The sequence below is a fragment of the Gorilla gorilla genome, chromosome 4 (assembly GCF_029281585.2).
Source record: "Gorilla gorilla gorilla isolate KB3781 chromosome 4, NHGRI_mGorGor1-v2.1_pri, whole genome shotgun sequence".
In the NCBI taxonomy this organism is placed as follows: Eukaryota; Metazoa; Chordata; class Mammalia; order Primates; family Hominidae; genus Gorilla; species Gorilla gorilla.
In genome coordinates this window covers 173,359,715-173,375,446 of record NC_073228.2, presented here as the reverse complement: position 1 = coordinate 173,375,446, position 15,732 = coordinate 173,359,715, and the positions used below count along the sequence as shown (strand labels likewise).

Sequence of the window (15,732 nt, the reverse complement as noted above, 5' to 3'; positions counted from 1 at the left end):
ATGGTTATGTTTTTTGTCTCATTTGCTTTGTTTCTCTCTATCCTCTCTCTCTCTTTTTTCCCTTTATCAATGGAGTTAGTTACCTACATCATGACATTTCACCCTGAAATACTTCATCATTTGTCTCCATAGAATAAAGCATTTTTCTACATTATCAAATTTGGGGATTTAGTATCGATGCAATGCTATTACCAATATACATACATATACAACAATTTTCACTTGTCCTAGCAATACCCCTCTTAGAATGTTTTCTTTCTCATCTAGGATCCTATCTGAAATCATTGACTGCATTCTGTCATCATGGATCTTCACTCTTCTTTAATTGAGAATATCAGCTCCAAGAATGATCTTGTCAGAGTGCAGCAATGGGTGGGGAGGTGAAAGTTGGGAGGGAGAAACTAATTTTATTCTTTAGGTCTGTCTAGTCCTTGGTTTTTAAAGTTTAGAATCCAAGAGATTAATTCTTTTGTCATTATTTGCATTTTTGCATTTAGATGCCTAAACTGTGAGCAGTGAGTACCAGCTAAGGAAGACTGAAGGGGGAATAAAGCACGCTAGTTAATATTAATATTACACTTCCAATTATTGTCCTGCCCAATGGATTTGTATCTTTCATTGAAGTGAATTCTTGTACTGTGGGAGTTTTTGACAGTCCCCCCGTGTCATCTTGTTCTGCCTTACAGAACTCAGTTTCTGGAGGACAATGTTCTTCCCTCTCATCTTGGTCTCTCTCTCCTCTGATTCGCTCCCTACAGGAGTATTATTGCAATTGATGCCAGAGAGCAAATTCTTTTAGCTGGCTTTTGGAAGGACTTTTTGGACATGCCCTAAATTTTGAAGGACAATTATGTGAATCAAGTATGAAATCAGTGATATTGTGGAGGAAAATTTGAAGGACCCTGGTAATGAAGTGAATTGCTTTCACACAGGCCTAATTTAGCTAAAAGCCTCAGTAGCAGCCTCAAATTAAATATTGCAAGTTAAGAGTGTCTTTGTTTTTTGATAGTCTCTGAAAATGTTTTTTGGAGAATGAGCTCAATTTATTAATTACAGCTGATAACTTCTGAACTTTAAATCAGTCACAGGCTTCCAGCTTAACAACATCACTACTTTTGAGATGCTTGTATTATAAAGCCAACAACTTTATGACAATGAAATAAAAGTCGTTTGTGCTAAACAGTATTTTATTTGACATCAGGGAGATATTTTGTAAATACTTCACCGGTGGAAACACAGAACAGTAATTATTCTTTTTCAAATAATAGCATAAACAGTTGAGCTTGGATTCTGGGATTTACTCAATAACTCTCAGAGCATGATTTGCTGTGGCTGAGATGTAGAGAAAAAAAGAAAAGAAAAGGAAAGCAAAGAAAAAAGAAAAGAAAAGAGACCCCTTGAAAGACAAGTCACAGACTGGGAAAAATATTATCTATGTATCTATATGGCAAAGGACTTATATCAAGAATATACAAAGAACTCTTACAGTTCAGTAAGAAGGCTAACGACTCAATTAAAAAATGGGCAAAAGGTGTAAACACTTTGGCTAGTAAGTACACAAAAAAGTGCTTAGTAACATTAGTCATCAGGGAAATGTAAACTACAGTGAGATATCACTTCACACCCACTAAAGTTAAAAAGGGTATGATATCAACATGTGAACGAAGAAACAATTTTTGTCATGTTCATGCAATGAGTTCCTACTCTGCAATACAATAAGCAGGGATGAGGCAACAGCATGCATGGATAAGCCTCAAAATAGTTATGCTGAGTGAAAAAGTTAGGTAAAAATGAGTCCATATTGTATCATTCCTTTCATATAAGATTCTAGAAAATGCAATATAATCTATGGCAACAGAAAGCATACCAGTGGGTGCCTGTGAATGGGGATGGAGAGGAGGCAGGGTGATGGGGGGATGGATTACACAGGAACATGAAGAAACTCTTGAGGGGATAATGCATGTGTTCAGCATCTTGATTGTGGTGATGGTTTCATGAGTGTATAGATATGTCAAAACTCATAAAATTGTACACATTATGTATACATACTTGTGCACATAAATATATATAATTTATTATATGTCAATTATACCTCAGTAAAGCCATTAAAACTAGAAAAGCATAGGTTGGGAGAAAATATTTGCAATACATAAAACTGATAAAGGACTAATATCCATTATATTAAAGATGAAAAAAGTTGCTGCAAATCAATAAGGAGAAGAGGCAACTCAATAGGAAAATGGACAAATTTCTCTAATGGAATATACATCTGAACACAGACAGTAACATGAAAGTAAAAAGGCAGGAGAAAGGTAAATAGAGTTAAAATGCTTGCACATCTTTGAGTTTCTTGGGAAGTGGCCAAGATACTCATTTATATTAGACTTGGATACATAAAGAATGAATATTGTGATTTCCAGGAAAACCACTTTAAGGTAAGAATGTATGACTAATGAGACAATAGAGAAAGAAAATTTAATAATAAAAATATTTAATCTAAGAAAGATATAAAAAGAGAAAAGAGAAAATAGAATAGGTGAGAGATTTTAAGACCGTTGACTTAAATTTACAATAAATTATTATTTATTTATAAAACTAGGACATATGTATATTGCTTAGTTTGTTGTGTTTGTGTACAAATTTTTTATACTTTTAAACTATTGAAAAATAAAAAAAAGTAGACAAAAAAAAGACAAATTACTCACAAAGAAACTAAAAACAACACTGACTTCTAAACATAAATGATGGAAGTCAGAAGACAATGGAACCATGTCTGGAAAACATGGAAAGAGAATAACAGTCAATTTATAATAGAGTGTCAAACAAAATTTTATATGAAGACAAAATTAAGACTTTTTATACAAATAAATACCAAAAGAATTTTTGAGCAACAGACTCACTGTAAAAAACATAATAAATTACTCAAGGGGAAGAAAAATGATCCCAGATTGTAGCACAGAGATGAAGGAAGTAGTGAAGAGCAATAGGACAGGAAGTGTGTGTGTGTGTGTGTGTGTGTGTGTGTGTGTGTACAGATCTTTTAGAATAAGTTGCACATGAATTCATTGTAGAAGTTTGGGTTTGCAGTTTGTGTTTCCTGGGATGCCAGCTCTGAGGACTCTGAGACAGTGTGTTGTATAGGATGTGTATTAAAGGGTTCCCTTGGGATAAAAACCTGTGAAAGTGAGGGGAAAGAAGAAAGAGTAGGCACAGAGATTATCTTAAACACACTATTTTGTCATTGTTGAAAGTGTAAATCAAAAAATTTTAAGGGTAGGGATTCTATCTTAAAGGCAGGGAAAGAGTCTTTGTTTTCATATCCCTTGACTTAGAGTTACAGGGTTATTTAAGGAAGCAAAAATCATAGAGAATTAAAATATCCAATAAAATATTTGTTAACCAGCTGACCATTTATAAAATTTGTTCTCACTCAGAAACACATTCTATGCTAATTACCTTGCCAACAACTCTGCCAATCTTTTATAATAGAGAGCTTCTCTAAACATTTAACCAAATAATATAAATACTTAAAAAATGCAAGCATATTAGCTTTCTATTGCTGCATAAGACATCGCCACAAACTTAGTGGCTTAAAACAACACACATTTACTATCTCACAATTTCCATGGGGCAGGAGCCCTGGCATGGATTAGCTGGGTCCTCTGCTCAGGGTTTCATGAATCTCGTGAGTCTGAAATTACAGTGTGAGCTGGGACTCTGATCTCATTTGAGATTTGCAGTTGTCTTTCAAACATACTAGTTGTTGGCAGGATTCAGTTCCTTATGATTATAGGAATCAAGTCCCCATTTCCTTGCTGGTTGTCAACAGGGATCATTTTCAGCTCCTAGAGGCTACCCTCTTGTCTTTGCACTTGACCATCTCCATGGGCAGTTGTCTTAGTCCATTTTTGCATTGCTATAAAAGAATATCTGAGACTGGGTACTTTATAAAGAAAAGAGATTTATTTGGCTCACAGTTTTGCAGGCTGTACTTGTGTGGAACCAGCATCTGCTTGGGTTCTGGTGAGGCCTCAGGAAGCCTTACTCATGCTGCAAGGTGAAGGGGAGCAGGCATGTCACATGGTGAGAGAGGGAGCAAGAGAGAAGGAGGAAGAGGTGGCAGGCTGTTTTTAACAATCAGATCTTGGGGTAATGAATAGAGTAAGAACTCATTACTGGGAGAATGGCATCAAGCAATTCATGGGGTATCTGTCCCCATGACCAAAACACGTCCCATTAGGTCCAACCTTCAACACTGGAGATCAAATTTCAGCATGAGATTTGGAGAGGACAAATACCCAAACTGTATCAGCAGTTCACACATGGCAGATTGCTTCTCCAAGGCCAACAAGAGGAGCTCACACCAGTTGGCTACAACAGAGACTTACAAAAAGAATAACATATTACAGGTGTGACTATCCTGTCATGTGTACAGTCCCCACTCTCACTCATGAGGAGGAAATTATACAGTTCATGTACACCAGGGGGCAGGAATCTTGGGAGCTGTCTTAGAATTCTACTTACTGCAGCAAAATTTAATGACATCAATGAAAATGATGTTTAGAGAACTGCTTGATTTCTACTCAGATCTATTGATCAGAGGGTAGGCCAGCTAACAAATAAAAAAAAAACACAGTAATTATAATGTTTCAAAAGGGAATGATTTGGCTATCAAACGATTAAGAGATGCCCTTGGGAAAAAATTGTTAAATGCCATATTTTTACAAAACACTCAGATAAACTGTCTTGAAATGAAGGCTGTTGTATTCACTTCCATTCAATTTATTAGACAAATTTTGTTTCTCTAAATACAATTAAAAGCTGATTCTTTTTTGTCCTAATAATTCTAAGGCAATTCTAACTTAAATTTTGTAAATTATAAAATAAAAACAGAAGTAACTTCATTTTTTAAAAAATTCATTTTCTAAAATAAAACCTCAATCACTTTTCCACCCCCTCTCATTTATTAGGAAATTTTGGTCCCTTTTTATACCACGTCATGTGGCCTTTATCTGGGAACAATTTCCGTTGGGTAATGAATGCCTACACTTGATAAATGCATGATTTGGGGGGAGATGATTCGGTGTGTCATATTCAGGAACTTTTGCCAGCTAGTGGTTAGCTATCATTCAAAGCTGCCACCCAGTTAAGAGGACTAAAATACCATTTTTAATATCTATAGGTATCAGCTCAGCTAGTAGATTAAGCATGAAACTATTCATTGAACCATAGTTTTAGTTTTTCCCAGGGATAATATTCAAAGATATTTACAAACAGTAAGGCATGGTTACCGATTAATCAAAATGGATGTCTTCCATAGCCAACCAGTAGGGGCATTCTGGGGCATTTCAGGCAAATATCATCTAGTTATGGTTATTGCATTTCACACTGGACCAATGTCCTACTGCATTCGTAACCCCAGCTAATTTTACAAATTATTATGCTGATACCACACTAGCTAAAGAAAGAGGGTAAATTTCCTGTCAAACCATTTAAGAGTCCAAATCTCAGTACTCAAGTACTTTAAAAGACTCATAGAAACTCTTCTTCTGCCCCTAAACAATCTCCTTTTCTCAGAATGACATCCCCAAAGGGAAGACTGAATAAGGAGGGAGAGAGACTTGTTCAGTCTGCATTCTGGGAGACGGTACATGGGATACCTCGGACTTAAACTCCAGATGTTAAAAATAAATTGTTATTATTACTATTTTTGTCTTGTAAAAAGAGGTGAGGAGAGAAAGAAGTCTATGCTATATGGTCAGAGCAAAAGCTTTGTGCAATACTGGCTGCTAAGAAGCAGGTGCTTTGACTTTGGTGACATTTTCAGTGTAAGGTTAGATCAGTGCCAAGCCTAAGGGTTGTGCATGTCATGGCCCTGAAGATGGGTGCCTGTTAAAGTTTTTCGTACTCAGCACCTCATCTGACTCATTGTAGTCCTGTCCTTGTGTTAGACCCTTGACCTTAATAAACAGAGAATTCCTACATCTCCTTTCCTTGGAAACAGATTTTTGAAACACTGCAAACATTCACGTGTTCAGACTTCTTTTCACTGTTCTTGTTGATCCTTTACTTATCTACTGATTTTCAAAAGTACATATATTTAAAAGTATATATATATATATATGAATGAGTTGTGTTACAAACATATATAGATATATGTTTGTAGATATGTGTATCTGTAGACATATGTTTTACAAACATATAGATGTAGGTTTGTAAAACAACTCCCCAAATGTAGAAATACAGAGAGGAAGAAAGTGAAGATCTCCTTTCAGGTCTTCCTGTCATCAGATTACTCATTCTCTTCTCTAGAGATGATTGTTGCTATTGCCTGGTGCTTCCACACTCTCTTCTATGCATTTGTACACATACAGATGCACATCTGCCTACATAAACTCAAAAAATTAAGAGGATCATCCTTTACATATTGTTTTGCAGCATTTTATTACCTCACAGTATACTTTAGAAAGTTTTCCATGGGAGGAGCTATAGTTGGATCCTAGTCTTTTTTTTTTCCCCTTCAACTTTTGTTTTAAGTTCTGGGATACATGTGTAGGATGTGCAGGTTTGTTATATAGACAAATGTGTGCCATGGTGGTTTGCTGCACAGATCAACCCGTCACCTAGGTATTAAGCCCAGCATCCCTTAGCTGTTCTTCCTAATGCTCTCCTTCCCCTTACCCCACCCTCAATAGGCCCCAATGTGTTGTTCTCACCCATGTTCCTGTCCATGTGTTCTCATCATTTAGCCCCTGCTTATAAGTGAAAACATGCCGTGTTTGGTTAGTTTGCTGAGGATAACGGCTTTCAGCTCCATCCATGTCCCTGCAAAGGACATGATCTCATTCCTTTTTATGGCTGCATAGTATTCCATGGTGTATATGTGCCATATTTTCTTTATCCAATCTATCATTGATGGACATTTGGGTTGATCCCATGTCTTTGCTATTGTGAATAGTGCTGTAAGGAACATAAGCATGCATGTATCTTTATAATAGCATGGTTTATATTCCTTTGGCTATATATACCTCGTAATGGGATTGCTGGGTCAAATGATATTTCTGCCTCTAGATCTTTGAGGAATAGCCACACTGTCTCCTACAATGGTTGAACCAACAGTGTAAAAGCATTCCTTTTTTTCCACAACCTCAGCAGCATCTGTTGTTTTTTGACTTTTTAATGATAGCCATTCTGACTGGCATGAAATGGTATCTCATTGTGGTTTTCATTTACATTTCTCTAATGATCAGTGATGTTGAGCTTTTTTTCATATGTTTGTTGGCTGCATATGTCATCTTTTGAGAAGTGTCTTTTCATGTCCTTTGCCCACTTTTTAATGAGGTTTTTTTTTCTTGTAAATTTAAGTTCCCTGTAGACTCTGAATATTAAACCTTTGTCAGATGAATAGATTGCAAAATTTTTCTCTCATTCTGCAGGTTGTCTGTTCACCCTGATGGTAGTTTCTTTTGCTGTGCAGAAGCTCTTTAGTTTAATTAGATCCCATTTGTCAATTTTTCCTTTTGTTGTAATTGCTTTTGGTGTTTTCATCATGAAATCCTTGCCCATGCCTATGTCCTGAATGGTATTGACTAGATTTTCTTCTATTGTTTTTATAGTTTTGGATTTTACATTCAAGTCTTTAATCCATCTTGAGTTAATTTTTGTATAAGGTGTAAGGAAGGGGTCCAGTTTCAGTTTTCTGCGTATGGCTAGCCAGTTCTCCCGGCACCATTTATTAAATAGGGAATCCTTTCCCCATTGCTTGTTTTTGTCAGGTTTGTCGAAGATCAGATGGTTGTACATGTGCAGTCTTATTTCTGAGTTATCTATTCTGTTCCATTGGACTATGTGTCTGTTTTTGTACTAGTACCATGCTGTTTTGGTTACTGTAGCCTCTTAGTATAGTTTGAAGTCAGGTAGTGTAATGCCTTCAGCTTTGTTCTTTTCGCTTAGGATTGTCTTGGCTATGCGGGCTCTTTTTTTGGTTCCATATGAAATTTAAAATAGTTTCTTCCAATTCTGTGAAGAAAGTCAATGGTAGCTTGATGGGGATAGCATCGAATCTATAAATTACATTGGGCAGTATGGCCCTTTTCATGATATTGATTCTATCCATGTGCATGGAATATTTTTCCATTTGTTTGTGTCCTCTCTGATTTCCTTGAGCAGTGGTTTTTAGTTTTCCTTGAAGAGGTCCTTCACTTCCCTTGTAAAAATACGGAATGCTTCATGAATTTGCACGTCATCCTTGTGCAGGGACCATGCTAGTCTTCTCTGTATTGCTTCAGTTTTAATATATGTGCTGCCAAAGCGAGCACCCCTAGTCTTTTTAAATGCTACATGATATTAGGTTCAAAATAGCAACCATGCTAACATGAATTGTGTACCTGTTATGTCAGGCAGTGTTCTAGCTCTTTAAGAGTGGTACCTCATTTAATTTTCACAGCAAAACTCTACAAAGAAGAAAATCTTATCATCTTCTTTTTACATTTGAGGGAAACAGAATCATTGAGAAGCTAAGCAATTTGACCAAGGTCACACAGCTAGTAAGCAGTGGAACTGAGCTATGAACCCAAGCAGGCGAATTCTGGAGGCTTCGTTCCACTTTGCTCCTAATATAAACATACCATAATTTATTTAATATTCCCCTGTTCTTGGATACTTAAGTTACTCCAATTTGATTATTATAAATAATGTTGCACTGGAAATCTTTGTTTATGGCAAGTGTCCATGTGCAAATATTTCTGTAGGATAGAGCCCTAAAAATGCATTCTCTGGGTCAAAAGACATGCGCATTGCAAAGTGTTATCATTCAGGTAAGAGGAGGCCTATTGCATTAGGTTAATTATTTACCTTGACCATGACCGAATTCAGAGCATGATATAACAGGTATGTCTTCAGGACTTGAGAAATGCCTGAGCCCTCAAACCCAGTTTATCTTTTATACCGTGATCTCATTCTTTGTTTCCCAGACTCTCCAATACTCCTCCACTGATTTGTCTCTGAGAAGGAGTTTGCTCGTCCAGATGTTGCTATGACCCAAATTACTGTTTATTTCGTTTGTATTTGACTTGTCTTATAATGGTGCAATTAGCATGCCTAGGAAGTCCTTTTGCCCAGGGGATTGGGAGTAGGGACCACAGTTCTCTCTCACTGGGACCTCCTCAGGTTTTGTTGGTTGAATCCTAATAGTGCTGTTGGTTATGCTTTTTCTTGTGGTCACAAGAACATGAACACATCTTCTCTGTCTTATTTTGTTTATTCAAAGATGTCATCAACTTATACTTTTTTTCCTAAAATTTTAAACTTTACTCATTTTGCTTTTACTAATCTTACTACGTTTTTCCCTTCCACTGCAACATATTCACTTTTTGAGCAATATTGAAACTCAACATAGATGTCATTTGTTCAAGGTCACACATATCTATATTAAGTGCCTCATTTAGATGGGTGCCTTAACTGGGTACAGACAGCTAAAATATCTGAATAGTGAAGTATTTTTATCTTGATTTGCTGTAAATGCAAGCAGAAATTCATATCTGGGTGCCTTAGGCATGGAGTGAAAAGGGGATATGTTACCGAGAGTATGAAATCATATTTAATATGAACACTTCTCTTTCTTGGGAACCACATGCGAGTCCTCACCTGGATATACAAAGGGACCATTTTTATGAGACCCTGACTCCGTGATAATTTTCAGAGAAGACAGAATTTGAGCTTGTAGGTAGAATTGTATTCTGCTTTCCTAGAAAATATTCTTTCTATTTATACCTCAATAACAATCTATGCTTTACTGGATCTTTAATAAATATTTGATACTGCATTTTGTTCTTTGTCCCTTAGGCAAACTGATATAGAATGTCTAAATCAGGTGTTTAAGAGAAATTCAGTTACAAGCCTCCTTTCATTTTCACATCCACCCTACAACTTAGTCAAATACATTTTTTCCTGTATTTTAACTCTCCATTGCCTATTTAACTAATGACCTTTCTCACCCTCCACAAAGACGGAAATTAATTCAAAAGTCTTTTCACTGAGTTAAAGTCAATTTCTTCAATATAACTTTGACCTCTTTATAGATTCTTGTGAGTCTCCCCCATGAAAATCTTCCCTGCTCATGAGACAAGGGGGTTATGAGGACAAGTCTTCCCACCCGAAGGGAGCTCTGCCAGTGAGCAGTGAGTGCAGTAAAGTGAGTTGCAGTCAGATGTGAACCAGCAGTGGAGATGTTGAGGGGTCTCCCGAAAATAGTATCTTCTGTTATCACCAAGTCTGCCATCACACAGAGTAAGCCACTCAGGCATTTCGAGTTCTGGAGCATTTCCCAGATATATTCCATCTCTTCTGCTCTCCTTTTTGGTAGGAAATGCACAAGGTTAAGTAAACAAAGCACAAAGGCAGGCTGCCCGTGGACAATAAACTAGAGGGGGTAAGTGAAAGTTCTTGCATTTGTTGATTAGATTTGAGACACATAATCTGTTTTCTATTAAAATATGATGTCCTAGCAAAAGCATTTCTGGGGGAAAAACACTAGACAAAATACTAACAAAGATGTATCTATTTTAGTTGAAATGTCTACCTTATACTCTCTTGGCCAACCAGCTGTCGTTAGATTGATTAATTGGAAAAGGTGAAATATGTATATCATCTAGTTTCTATTTAAGTTTCAGACATTTCCCTCTTTACTGATAATTAAAACATCATTTGAGTCTGTACTTTGAACTTATTTACACCTGATTCCTGAGACCTCCTATTTTCCACAGAAATAAGTACCTTGATAAAAGCTAAGTTCACTATCCTCCTCCTGCTCATTGTCATATGACAGCACATTCTCACTGAGGAAAAGAACGTTTTGATGTTGTAAGCATCTCTGAATTTTCATAGCTCTGCCTTGCAGTTTCCATATGTTCTAAAAATGCATGGAAATTTCCATAGGAGACACTAAACCTGCCCATCACTTTGGTGTAACGGGCAAGTAGACTTTGTGGAAACTGTTTCCTTACAGAATTCATAGTTAGAAAAATATATCTCACTTCCCTGTGGGATTTGATTAAGTGGAAGGAAGGTACAACATATCTCTTACCACTATTGACATCATAAGGTAAATTAATTATATTCATGAGTCACTCTTAGTACAATCTAGCCAAATCACAGAGATGTCTGAATAGTTCTAACTATAGCCACCATGAGGTTTCATTTGAAGTCACTGCTGCATATTTACAAATAAATACATTTTTGCTGGGTTACCTCTGGAAAATATTATTAAATGGGGAAGGAGCTTGTCTGAGATGAATTCCTTCGAGCAGGAGAACATATTGAAACTACTGCGAATTCTGAATTGGTAGTATTTTTCAGGCTAAGGTCCATCTAAACAGAGATTCCTAGTTCATTTAAGTGTGAGATGTTATGATGAAGTTATTGGTTTCTTCGACTATTCTATTGAAAGAAAGGGGAGAATTTAAAACATACATGGAATTGCTTTATTTTTTGAGACTGTGTCTATACTAGAATGAGATTGACTTCATGAGCTCCATATAAAAATCACCTTCAGCTTCCTGCTATTGAATGCAGCACCATCCTGAACTTGAGACAGCACCATCCTGAACTTGAGACACGGCAACTTATTGCTGCTGTGACATTTTGCTGATCCCAGGCTCCCTTGCCCCAGCTGCTGACTAGGAATCCTCCTGGAGTAGCCTGATCCTGTGGGACCATGAGTGAAGAGCCCACCTAACGCTAAGGATCGTCTCTGCCTGGAATGCTAGACAGACAGACTCTACGACCAGACCGGGAACCTTTAGATATTAGTTCAAGCCTGGATCTAGGCTGACTTTCCCACATTCTTTTAGGCTTCCAATATTGGTAGCCTAAAGTAATGAGCCTCTAGTCTTGGAAGCCAGGTCTAGAGTCAGTTAATTCTCTGAGTCCTGGTCCTATCTATCCCCACTTTCCTTTTCTATCTACCAGCCTATGACATTGGCAGACATCACTGGAATTATAACAGACATGTGCTCAGAAAAGGAAAAAAGACGAATGAATATGAGATCTCAAACAACTAGATAGGCAAATCTACTTTAATAATCTCCCAAAGTAAATCTAATGAACTATTGTGTAAGTATCATCTTCTGTTAAGAGTTTTATGTATTGTCCTCCTTTCTATTTGAAAGGATAATGGAGAGCTGGTTAGATTTCCAGATGTATTACAATGAGTGGTTAAGTTATAAGCCACTGGATGTCACTCTTAGGCTATGCAAGTGTAGCTAGCTGCAGTGAAGATTTTCCAGAGTAAACTGAAGGTAGAGAGTTACAGGAGATAGCCGGGGATAGAAACCAATTGAACTGTTTGGATAGGTACGTTTGAAATGTCAGTGAATTACAGCAAAGTTTACCCTTAGGTTCCTATATATTTTCTCTAGACTCATTTCTCAATGGCAGTTAAACAGGCCTAATAATCAGAGAAAAATCCCTTTAGCACCAAAAAGCCAAAAAGGCATTCATTTATCCATTCAATACCTCCATTAATCACATGCTATAAGCAGGGTATTGGGCTAATGAACTATGGGATTACAAGAAAAATGAATTCATAGCATGCATACATTTAACTTACTGGAATTCAACTATGGCAAAAAAATGAAAGAAAAATAATATAAATATTGTAGGAAATTCTGCCTGTTATTTCACTCAATGAATTTGTACCTCAGAGTAATTGTACCTACTGTCTGTCTCTCAGCCTTAAGCCCAAGCTTTTATACTCTGCTCCGTGACACTGGAGGCAGGAATCTGCAGACTGCATTTCCCAGACTTTTTTGCTATCTAGCTTCTGGTTAGGTTCTGCCGACTGGAGGCACTGGCAGGAAATCAGAGGGTGATAGGAGGGTAGAAGGATGCTCTTTCTGTTTTCAGTTCTGGTCGAAGTCCCTCCATCAGTAGCACTCAAGTAGGACTCCAGCTTCTTTTAGCATTTCCAGCATTAGTTCCACAGTGGCTCCTTCAGAGGTACCAGTAGGAACTGCCACGTTCCCTCTTAGCACTCACCACTGGAGTCCAAGTAGCAATCACGTGACATCTCCTCAGAGGTTGCTGAGCCAGCTGTGCAGTGACACATTGGTGGTTGGAAAATCTGCTCTGTGGAGACCCTTCGCCCAAGAAATGGTGTCCTGGTAACACTATTTACTCTCTTTTAATCTTCCAGCCCTAAGAATCATAGCTGCTTTCTATACTACAAATACCAGAGGTACCTGAACACCATTTTTTGTTTGTTTTTTTTCTTTTTCTCTTTCAGCCCTCCAGACTCTGTATAACTGATCTCCTATATTAAATCACCTCTGTTTGAAACACTTGGCATGATTTCTGTTTCTGTTTTCCTGATGGGATCCTGACTGCAGTAACAATGAGATGAGAGGCCAGGAACACGCCTGTAACCTCAGCACTTTGGGAGGCTGAGGCAGGTGGATCAGTTAAGGTCAGGAGTTTGAGACGAGCCTGGCCAACATGGTGAAACCCTATCTCTACTAAAAATACAAAAATTAGCCAGGTATGGTGGCATGCACCTGTAGTCCCAGCTACTAGGGAGACAGGCAGGAGAATCGCTGGAAACCAGGAGGCGGAAGTTGCAGTGAGCCAAGATCACGCCACTGCACTGTATCCAGCCTGGGCAACAGAGTGAGACTCCATCTCAAAAGAAAAAGAAAAAAAAAAAAACATGAGATGAGAGACAGCAATGTTCTCTTTTCTTACCCAGTATCACACTTTGTGTACCTTTCATGGTTGAGACATCTCATAACACTCATGTTTATATTTATATTTTCAAACAATATAAGCCTACTCACCAGCCAACTGGTTGTCAACCAAAACCAGTAGAATGTAAAGCTTCATAAAAATAAAGGATTTAATGATACACTGGCCTGTTCCAGCACTGAGAGAAAACTGGCCATGTTGGACTTAATGACCCATGGTTGTCAAATTGCCCCTTTCTAAGAAATTTCCAAGGATGATTTGGCCAGATAAGACTTTTGCCTTATATTGCTTTATAAACTGAAACTTTAATAACAATGTTTCCATAGCATACTCTTGCAAAGATGAGCAAGACCAGAGTTATTTCCTTCAAAAGCTCTCCAACTAGTAGAAGACATAAAGCATGTGCAAACAGAAAATGCATGGCAACATTTGATGGGAGCAAAACATACAAGGACCAACCCATTTGTCACCAGTTAGTAGTGAGAGTTTATGAAATAGGTTGGAAGAGGAGGAAAACATGATGCACTGGTTCCGCTACAGACTTCATTCACTGGCTTGCTCAGAGCAAGAAATGATCATTATTTCAATTTTAAAGACCTATTTGGAAGAAGATGCTTGCCTGATCATGAAGCGTTGCTTAATATATAACTTGTCTTCTCCTGGTATATGTCAATGCCATTTTATTTTATTTTTCTCAATGGCCATGGAGAACACAGGTTTACTTCTTCAAGGACTCTCAATAATACACTCTTTAAAGGTTTAATACATTCGTGTTAATTTTTTATTTTGTGCTGGGTTTCTTTTTCAGTGTGTTTATTTCCTTTCGTCTTCCTAGAAAACATGATTATATTTCTTAGTTCCAAGTTCTATCAGCCCTAATTCTTCATGTCTCACTTCTGGAGTTGATTAAATAATCACTCTCTTTTTAGCATAGAACACCAGCATAAGAAAGGCAAGAAAAGGGACCTTCCAGCTATAGTGCTGGGACCATCAGTCCATGGGAGCTTTTGAATCTCAGTATTTTTCATCTTACCAGGTCATCCACCTCTGAAGGTGGTGACTCACTAGGGTGAGAGATGACTTACTGATGAGGCTGTCTTCACAAGTTCTCATTTGAAGTGGCTTTTGAAGAATAAGGAGTAGATGTGGGAGGGGGTTAGCAGTCAACTCTTTTCTTCCATTATTAAATATTTTGGAATTCAGCACTTTTAAAAATATATATTTGCCTAAAATTCTTAAGGATTCATTTAAAAGAGAGGAGCAAGAAGAAAAGAAAGAAGTTTGAAGCTGAAGAGAAAATACTTGTTGCCCTTTTTCCTCATGATTTGAGCTTATTTGAACAGTTTTTGTCCTGCCATGTGACTTAGCTTGAGGAATTTTTTGCTGGTTTAGGACAGTAATGGGGATGAAGAACAAATTTTCCCTGAAAATGCCCCTCCTATTTCTTTGAACTATATCAAAGTACACTCCATCCATAATTCTATGCATTTATTTCCTCTTTTCATGGCAACTCGTTCCAGATGAATGTGACAACCTGATAGGTACCAATACAATGGAAGTAATAAGTTTATTTAAAACGGATTTTACTTTTCCCTAAAACAAAATATCTATGTAACTATAGCTTGCTAAGTAGAATGTAAAGCCTTTTTTTTTTTTTTTTTTTTTTTTTTTACAAATGAAGGATCTAATGAGATACTGATATGTTTTGAATATTGGCCCATGAGATTGCTGGAAGAACTTGGCTGCCTTACAACATTACGTTATAGACAAACTTCAGCATGGAGTAATATAATTCATATACACCTTAATGGGAACCTCCTGGCTCTGACTCACAGCAAGAAATAAAGCCAAATACTCCAATCTGTGGTTCTTATTCAAGTTTCTGCATTTAAATCTGGAGTCATATTTACTTTGTATTTATTTTCTGAAGTGAATGATATTGTGGTGGCCAGGATTCCAGGTATGATTAGGGGATGCCTCACCTTACAAAAAAGG

General features: G+C 37.2%; 1 non-coding gene across 1 annotated transcript; it reads right to left on the bottom strand.

Annotated features, from left to right (window-relative positions):
• Positions 1 to 8,211: 8,211 nt before the first annotated feature.
• LOC115934729 (U6 spliceosomal RNA) lies at positions 8,212 to 8,318 on the bottom strand. Its single transcript, XR_004070492.1, has one exon. It is a non-coding gene; the product is annotated as a U6 spliceosomal RNA (small nuclear RNA).
• Between the last annotated feature and the right edge of the window lie 7,414 nt (positions 8,319 to 15,732).